A 9,267-nucleotide genomic window follows, 5' to 3' on the forward strand; every position below is an offset into this window, starting at 1 on the left:
ACTTTTAACCTACATTTGTATGCTCCATCCTCTACAAGCAAGTCACCAATTTTAGCCTTCATATGAAGGATCTGATGTCACACAGTCTCCTGGCACTTTTAGTTTCTGATTAGAAACTCACCATTGACATTAGTTAAGGATGAGTATTTGTGCATGAGATGTGTTGCTCTTCTCATGATCGTTTTAACATTTTCTTCTTTATTTTTCAATAAAGTGATATATAGGACATCTACTTGGAGTCCCTTGAATGTATGGATCAATATTTTTATCCAGTTGTTAGTGTTGAACCATTTTACCTTCTACTTTCTTATTTCTTTTTCTGGGATTCCACAATACCCATCTATACACAGGCCAAACATGGTGGTATATGCCTGTAATCCAAGCACTTTGGGAGGCTGAATGAGGAGGAACACAAGTTGAAATTTCACCTAAACAATTTAGAGTGAGCCTGTCTCAAAATAAAATGGACTAGGGATATAGCTTGGTGCAGAGGCTTTAGGTTCAGTCTCCAGTACTGTGTGAAGAAAAGAAGCTTAATATGGTGACGTATACCTACGCTCCCTGCACTCTAGGAAATTGAGCATGAAGACTTCAATTTTGAGCCCAACCTGGGTAAACACACACACACACACACACACACACACACACACACACACGATGGTGATACCACAGACTTTCTAAATTACTTGTGGTTTTTTATGTGCCTCAGATTGGATAATCTCAATATATTTTCATGTCCTTTGACCAACTTAAATGTACCATTGAGCTCTATTAGATTGATATGCTGAGATTATTTTCTATATTGGAAAAAACAGTTTCTTAACAAACCTGGCCATGGGACCCTTTCCAGGTTATAGATCTGAAATGTTTGACAAGCATCTAAGCACGCTTCCCTAAACCTTACAGATCACAAACACATCCAGCCTTGTTCTTTATCTCATCTCTAATTAAATACCTAAAACATCTTAACAAGGGTGGGAAGGAGTGCAGGAGTGACAACATATTAGCACAGGTGGATTAAAGGTTAAACTAGAGCTTCTTTTGCTAGGATAAAATTAACCCAATGAGAGCAGTGATCCCCTACATTCTCCCTTCTATGACATATTTTTCTTTCTAAGAAATATAAAGTCTATCATAAAATGGAAGTCTAACCTCCACTTGGCACACACTGTTGTCCCTTAACGTCATCATATTGGCTTGTTTGACACTGCTTTGTATGTGGATTTTCCTTCCAACTTTTGGCTAACACCCAGTTTCCAGGTTCAAAAGAGTACACAGGGCTATGAAGTGGAAGAGGGTGACTTTCTAATACAATTCACTGTAGTCCTTTCCAAGTCCTTTGCAGTGCCTGCACCTGCTGTTGTAGGCTCAGAATCCTAAATTCATGTAGTCTCTCCACACTGGCATCAAGGGTGGTGGCCTTCCAAACCTTGGTGGTGGATTTCAAAGGGAGTGAGCCCATCCTGGTATTGGGTAGAATGTGACTGAGGCAGGGATATCAGAAGCAAAAACACCCAATTTGAACTTGTTTCTTTGCACAGTTTTGACAGAGTGCTTTTTAGGGTGTGATTTTGTAGTTCTGTTTAGCCCGAACTTTGGGTCCAATAGACAGTATGTAGTTTCCATTTTATACCCAAAACAATGGAGAGGCTTTAAACCACTCTAACGATGAAAGCAGGCCTATTATCTGAACCTACTATCACTGGGAGCCCATACTGGGGAATGATCAGTTCCACCAGTGCTTTCATTCCACCCTCTGTATTATAATTCCAGTTAGGTTCTTCTCTAGGTAAAACTCGGGTGACTGCTACCTCCTTTTCCTAGAATGTTCCCCTTGTTTCTAACCTCACTTGTTCTCCCACCTCTCTCTGAATCATATTTCTTTCCTCTGAAATAAAAAAAAAGGTAATAAGATCTATTGGCAGTCATCACAAGTAGGGTGTTATGTTCTAAACATGATTCCATAGTGTAATTAAGGCTTGCAGCTGTTCTGAGAATGGGGGATTCTGGTTTTTTTTTTCCAGTTATACAAGTCACTGGTAGAAAAAGGGTCATACACTAAGGTGGATAAGAGGGTCCCCCCTTGATCTACTGCTGTCTGCCTAAGGGGAAAAAACTGAAGCCAGGCCAGAGGACAAGACTTTCCCATGAGATGATTAAGGAGAAATTGAGTCAACATGCTGGTGTCCATCACTTGGTTGTGGACCCAAGGCGGGCTCTCCTCATCCTGCTCATATGGGGGAAGCCCCTTCTCAGGAACTATGGCTCTGGGAGCAAGGTGGGGCTGCGGTGACACTGCTCTTGGAATGAGATGGTCATTCTCATCTGAAGCTGACAGCAGAACCGGGAGCTTGGCTCCTAAAGAAGTTTCTCTCATAATTAGTACATGGTCAGGGATTCCACATGCACATATCCTAAGCCACTGAGGCAATGTTTGAATTGTAGAGCCAGGAGTCAATATACAGGAACTGGTCTAGGTATCCTGGCTTCCCTGTTAATACTTTCCATACTCTACTGGCTATGTGAGGATCAGTCATTCCCTTGACCAGCCAGTCTACTCCAATGGAAGGCCATTCTCATTCACATAGTGTCTCGGTTACCCTTCTCTCTTTGCTGGAACAAATACCTGACCCTCAAAATGAAGGAAGTAAAGGTTTATTTATCTCACAGTTGCTGGAGGTTTCAGTCCATACTCAGTCTGCCAAAACAGACTGGCACATGGCAGAGGGCAGCAGTTCACAGCTGTGTAAAGCAGCAAAAGCAAAATGAAGGAGTAACACTAACAATGGCAAGAGAGCAAGTCTGTTTCTCTGTCTCCCTTATGTCAGCCCATCCACCCCAAGCTGGGTGTAGCACTCACACCCATTATCCCAGTAGCACTCAGACCCATAACCCCAGCCTTGGATCATGAATTAATCACAAACTATAGAAGTCCCCCCCATGACTGCATAAGGCTTTGGAGGGACAACTAGACACAAACAATAACACATAGTACGGTGAGCTTTCATTTTGTAATATTCACCCCATATTAACCATTAGATTCATCAAAGTTCCAGATCATGCAAAGCAGCATGTTTGGTTCGCTCTCAGCAGTCCCCATAAGAGAAATCCAAAAATGCTTCCATTGGATCCACTCAACAGGTAAAAATCCGAGGCTAATATAGTTTGACACCATGGCATGATCACAGCAGAGTAAATCAACTGAGCAGGGTCTGAACTTTTACAGGTTTCCAAATAGACTGTTCCAAGTGGCAGGAGGGGCAGGACAACTATGCTTACCCCACCCAGACTAAGGATTCAATTGTAATCTCAGAGGTAGACACATCAGGGAATACAGGGGTCTGGGAGAAACACAAAACAAGCAACTCAGACAAACAGACAGAAATATACAGGGAAAAATTGATCTTCTTCAACCTTTCCTTTACCAATTTGCACTTTAGGCTGGTGTAAATCCAAATTAAACTTTAGACTGGTTTAAATCAAAACAAATGCAAAGCTTTCTCTAACTGCAAAAACAACCAACCTCCCACAGACTGTGGTCTGCAAGAGAACACAAACTTCTCCCAGCTCTTTTGCCTCCCAGGAACAAGCAACCTCCCAGGAACTCGCATCTGGGAGAATTAATAACAAATTGCTACCCATGTCTGGGAGCTAGGGTCCCAAAACCAGTCTCACTAGAGATCAAAAGAAGAACAAAAGCCAAAATTAGGTCTTACTGGTCGAGAGTATGTCTCTCTTTGTTCCTTTCACAGCCACGGCATCCAGCCCTCAGCCATTCCAGGACAGATAGCTGAACTCAGCTGTGATGCCATACCTACCCAGAAGTGTTTTGCAGGCATGGAGACTGGGGGACAGGGGGCACCCTTCAACGCAAGAATCTTGGCTATGGAAATCTCACTGGGACTTCCATATGAAAAGGCGATATTACTTCCATATCAGCCCCAAAATTGAAAAGAAAGTTTATTAATAAGGCTGGCCATTGGACCCTTCCCAGGTTACAGATCTTAATTGCCTGACTAAAATAGAGCTTCTTTTGCTAGGATAAAATTAACTGAATTGAGAGCCACCATGCCCTGTTATATAGTTTAGCATTCAATCAACCTGTGTTCAGAAGCTGTCACTCATTCACTCCTTCCCCACCCTTGTTAAGATATTGTCACTCCTTCACTCCTTCCCTACCCCTCTTAAGATGTAGAGATCAAACAAAAAATGAAGCTAGACATGTTTTGGATCTGTAGGGATTGGGGAAGCATGTTTGGATGCCAGCCAGACATTTAAAATCTGTAACTCTGGAAGGGTCTAATGGCTGGCTTTATCAATAAACTATTTCTTCCAATTTTTGGTCTGACATGGAAATTATCTCATGGAAATTATCTCATGGAAATAATAAAAGGACTAATTTTTTATTTCAATTTCAGATTTTTCATTTTATTTCTTTATAATTTATATTTTTATTGATAAGTTCCATTGGTCAAAACATTGTTTTCATACTTCAATTTTTTCACATGGTTTCTTTGACATATGCGAATATATTTTTAATAGTTGATTAAAAGATTTTTTCTCTATTAAGTCTGTATCCAGACCTTCTTGAGATTTATTTTGATTGCTTTACTCCACTCTAAGGCCACACCTTTTTGTTTCTTGGAATGTCACTTATTATTTGTTGTATCCAGTTCCCTTTAGTCTATGCTTAGTAGTTGAGTGGTCAGCTGAAGATTAGATGAGCTGCTGGGGCTCACAGGAGCCTTTCAGTAGGTTGCTACTTCTGTCTACATGGCGCCTCTAGGATATGGAGAGAAGGATCAGTCCTTATCAGATCTTTTCTAACATCACTGCCTGAGTATCTGTGTATGCTTCTGTGGAAAGCTCTTACACTAGATTTACATGCATTTGTTTGTTTGTTTTGGGAAGACTCTTGTTTGGCTCAGCTGTTATTTCCTTTTTTCACAATAAGACTATTTTCAGCTTCTATGCAAAACTGTTGCACTAGACTGTTTTGAGACATGTCTCAAAGGAAGATTTTATCAGTGAGTAAACTTTAATTTTTTTATTTGATACTGGGAATCAAACTAGCAACCTTGCACTTACCAGGCAAGTGCTATGCTGCTGAGCTATATCCCAGGCTAATTTTTTGGAAACTGTCTCTTATTTTTTATTTTTAATTTTTTTGGTGGCACTGACATTTATTAGCATGTGTCCTAATACAGGATCTGGGGCTTGCCCATGCTGCTCATGATGTATAGGGCCCAGACGTTCCACCAATTCTTCCTGAACAGTGACACCAGGAAGTGGACGGCCAGATGGATGTTGTACACGAGCTCGTCATCTGCCATCTTCACATGACCAAAAGCCACAGCCAGACACAGGACCTGCTTCATCTGGAACTTGATCGTGGACTTCACTTCGTCAACTTTGGCCACCACATTTTCGTTGTGGGTCAGCAGGGAAGGGAACTTGCCAGCCTTATTGAGGCCGGGTTCCAGGATCCGTGGGATCTGCTAGATCAGAGACTCTGAGGCCAGAAAGGCCTCGTACTTCTTGGCCAGCTTTTTAATCAGCTTCTTATTCTTGTTGAGATTCTACAGCGTCTCTTTGTCTATGTGGGTTATGTCCACGGCCTTGGCCTCGTCGCAGTGCTGCTGGTCCCCCAGGACGCACACGGAGAACTTGGGGCGGGGCGTGGACTTCAGCTGATGGTGCCCAAGAAGTGCTTGTCCTTCTGAGGGTCATAGTACTTCAAGCTGATCTGCAGCCCCACAGTCTCTAAAAACCCCAGGCGCCTGCGCTGGTTCCCGTGCAGGACCTCGCTGGCCGCCTTGTACAGGGTGTTGCGGGAGACTTGGCTCCTCACGGTTCCTCGTGTCGGGGAAACTGGAAAAGGGAAACTTTTATTTCTTTCAGTGTATTAGTACTTGTATGTTGTGCATACTACCTACATTCCTTTTGTGAAGTTGGTACATGTACATGGCACACCTTAATTCCTTTTTTCACCCCTTTCCCTTAGCCCCTTCCCCCTTCCACCCTTACATCTGTCCATTTGTGTTTTGGGTTTTTTTTGTTTGTTTGTTTGTTTTTTGTTTTTCTGCACCTGCTTGCAGTATATGTTTATGTTCTTCATGTGAAGCTGGCACACGCACATATGCCTTTATTTATTTATTTCAGAAAATGTCCTTTAGGTTAGGATTTTCCAGGTGTCCTCTGTAGAATAAAAATGAAGAGAAGCCATTTGGGAATTCCACACTCATGCGGCTCCCTTCAGTGGATGCGGGGTGCTTTGCTCACAGTTATTACCATGATAAGGATACTTATGTTCAAGCACACTTTGCAGAGTTGGAGACAGGTATATTGATAATGACAAAGTGAGATACCACATCATGTCATCTTATTAAGAGTCCACTGCTATGCTTGACAATTTTATGGATTGCTGGAAATCTTTGGTTAATTTCCAGAGTCCTAAAAAAAATGATAGTGCTAGTTATGTGTTTAGAGAAGGATATTTGCACAAGTTATCATATTCTATTATACTGATTGTTGATCATCATTTTGGTTATAAATTTCTAGAGGGTCTGTGACTCATTCATGATACTTGTGTTGAAATATTTCCCCAAGTCTGAAGATACTTGAAAAAGAAATATTTAAAGGGTAATGTTTAATATCACATAATATCTAATCTCCTAAAATAATCTACTAGTAAGTGTAGGAAAAATGGATCAAATTTTCCAGCTCTAAAGATAACATGCTTCAGACTACTTGATTTGGCGATTAAAACTTCTTTGCCATGTACAACAGTGGTGAAAGAACTCCATAGTAAGCATCAGAAAATGTTCTATTTAATTTAAATAGGACAGCTGAAATGTTATTTTGCAATTCAGAATAATTTGGAGTGGGGTAATGTGGAGTAGAATTCTAACAAACTAAAAATAGGAGATATATGGTCCATCTTTCTTTCTTTCTTTCTTTCTTTCTTTCTTTCTTTCTTTCTTTCTTTCTTTCTTTCGAAGTTGTATGAGAGTAACACATGCTTTTAATCCTTTTACTAAACACCTTTTTTTTTTTTCTTGGAATGTCCTTATATTTGCTATATGAAACTAAACATGAAATTATGAAAATTAAAATGAAAGCAAATCTAGTTGATTCTTTAATTTGATGAATTTGACTTTTGAGAGACTTATATCAGATGAAATATATCTATTTTCACAAATAAGACTATTTTCTGGCCGTAAGTACATGTAATTTCTCTCTCTCTCTCTCTCTCTCTCTCTCTCTCTCTCTCTCTCTCTCTCTCTGGTGGAACTGGGAATTGAACTCAGGCCCTTGCTCTTGCCAGGAAAGCACTTATTCTACTGAGCTATCTCCCTGGCCCTCTTTTTTTCTATATATTTCAATGATTGAAAAAAAACTTACAAATGTTCATTTTTTAAGAGTCCCCCAAGGTGGGGCATGGGAGCATATTGATTAAGATGCCACTGCAGAAATGTCTCTACAATAGATAGTGCTATAAAAACTAGCCAAACTATTTCATGATTCTCTTTGGCCCTTTTTGTAGCATTAAACTGCTTCAACAAATTTTTTCTCCAAATCAAAATTCAGTTAAGATTATTCAGTATGAATTGCATATGTCTTATAGTCCAGTAGCTCTTATGAGCAACTCCAGTACTTTGAGACACTGAAACAGGAATATCACAAGTTCAGTACCAGCTTGGCAGGAAGCTCCTGTCTCAAAATTAAAAAAAAAAAAAAAAGAGCTGGGGATGTTGGGGATTTAGTTCAATGTGAAGGCCCTAGGTTCTATGTTGGGAGGAGGATTATATTTTCTACCACATTTATTCTGCCTAAAGAATACCAGTTAATGTTCATTTTAGGTTGTAATTACAGATGCTGAACTATCTTTATCTCAAATGTCTTTATTTTCCTTTAGTCTTGCAGGGTATTTTATTAACTACAACAATCAAGACAGCTTTTGTTTTGTTTTGTTTTGTTTTAGCACTATGAATATGAATGTATCATTCCACCATGTTGAGATGTCACTTGTCACATAATGTCACTTAAAGTATTGCTAAATTTTCACTTGGTCTTTTATTTTTATAGCTTTGCTATGATGTCTCTACATGTACTAAGCCCACTCTAGTTAATGTTAGGTTTTTTACATTAAACTTGGGTGGTAAGAATCTAAAATATTCAGTGCTTTGGTAACACTGAATTTTCCTCTATTTGACAACAGTATTAAAAATATCAAGAAGCTGTCTACTTTAATTGTATTCATGAACCATTGATTGTTCAGGAGGGTGTTATTTAATTTCCACATGTTTATTTACTTTTTGTGTTTTCTTTTGCCATTGATGTCCAATTTTGTTGCACTATGATGTGATAATATTCATCAGATAAAAAAATATTCATGAGATAATTTGGTTCCCTTGTATTCATGTAGGGATATTCTATAAGCTAGTATGTATTCTAGCTTTCTATCTTGGAAAAAGTTCTACAGCTGAGAAGAATGTGCTTTCTGTTTGAGGGAAGAACATAGTAGCTATCCAGCAGGTCTATTTGTTTAAAGGTTTGGTTCAGTCTTGATTTTTTTTGTTGGTTTTTTTGTAGTTGATCTGTCTGTTTGTGAAGGTGGGATATTAAGATCCACATTTACAATTATATTAGTACTCATCTGAATTCTTCCATCTATTAATGTTTGTTTTATATAGTTCAGTGTGCTGGTATTTGATACATATATACTTATGATTCTTATCTCTTCCTTTTGTATTGTTTCCTTAACAAGCGTGTAGTGACCTTTGTGTCATTGGGTCAGTCTTGGCTTGAAATTCATTGTTTGCAAACAGAATAACTACTTCAAATTTTTTTTCCTGGTTCTTACACAGAGTATTGTTTGTTGTCCTTTGACTTTTAGCTTATTAATTTCTTTCTTAAAGTGTTTCTTGTATGGATGATATTGTTGGAACTTATTTCTTGATCTATTCTGCTAATCTGTTTCTTTCAATTGATAAATTGAGACCATTTACATTGGTGGTTATAACTGATATGTGTTCAGTCATCTTTGTCATAATTTTTTCTAGATGTTGGTTCCCTTTTATTCCCCTTTTTAATTGCTGACTTTGCCTGATAAATTCACTCTATTAGTATTCTTGGAATTGTTGTCTTCACTGTCTTTCTTTAGAACATTAGGAGCACTGATTTTGTGGTCATAAATTTTTTCAGATTGCTTTTTCTTTATCATGGAAGTATCTTATTTCTCCATCAATTTTGAAACACATTTTT

The 9,267-nt window shown here is 38.9% G+C and overlaps 1 pseudogene; it reads right to left on the minus strand.

Moving 5' to 3' along the window:
* Positions 1 to 5,198: 5,198 nt before the first annotated feature.
* LOC101583285 overlaps positions 5,199 to 9,267 on the minus strand; it is a 15,497-nt pseudogene continuing 11,428 nt past the window's right edge.

This window comes from Octodon degus, unplaced genomic scaffold (assembly GCF_000260255.1).
Source record: "Octodon degus isolate 3935 unplaced genomic scaffold, OctDeg1.0 scaffold00091, whole genome shotgun sequence".
NCBI classification, from domain to species: Eukaryota; Metazoa; Chordata; class Mammalia; order Rodentia; family Octodontidae; genus Octodon; species Octodon degus.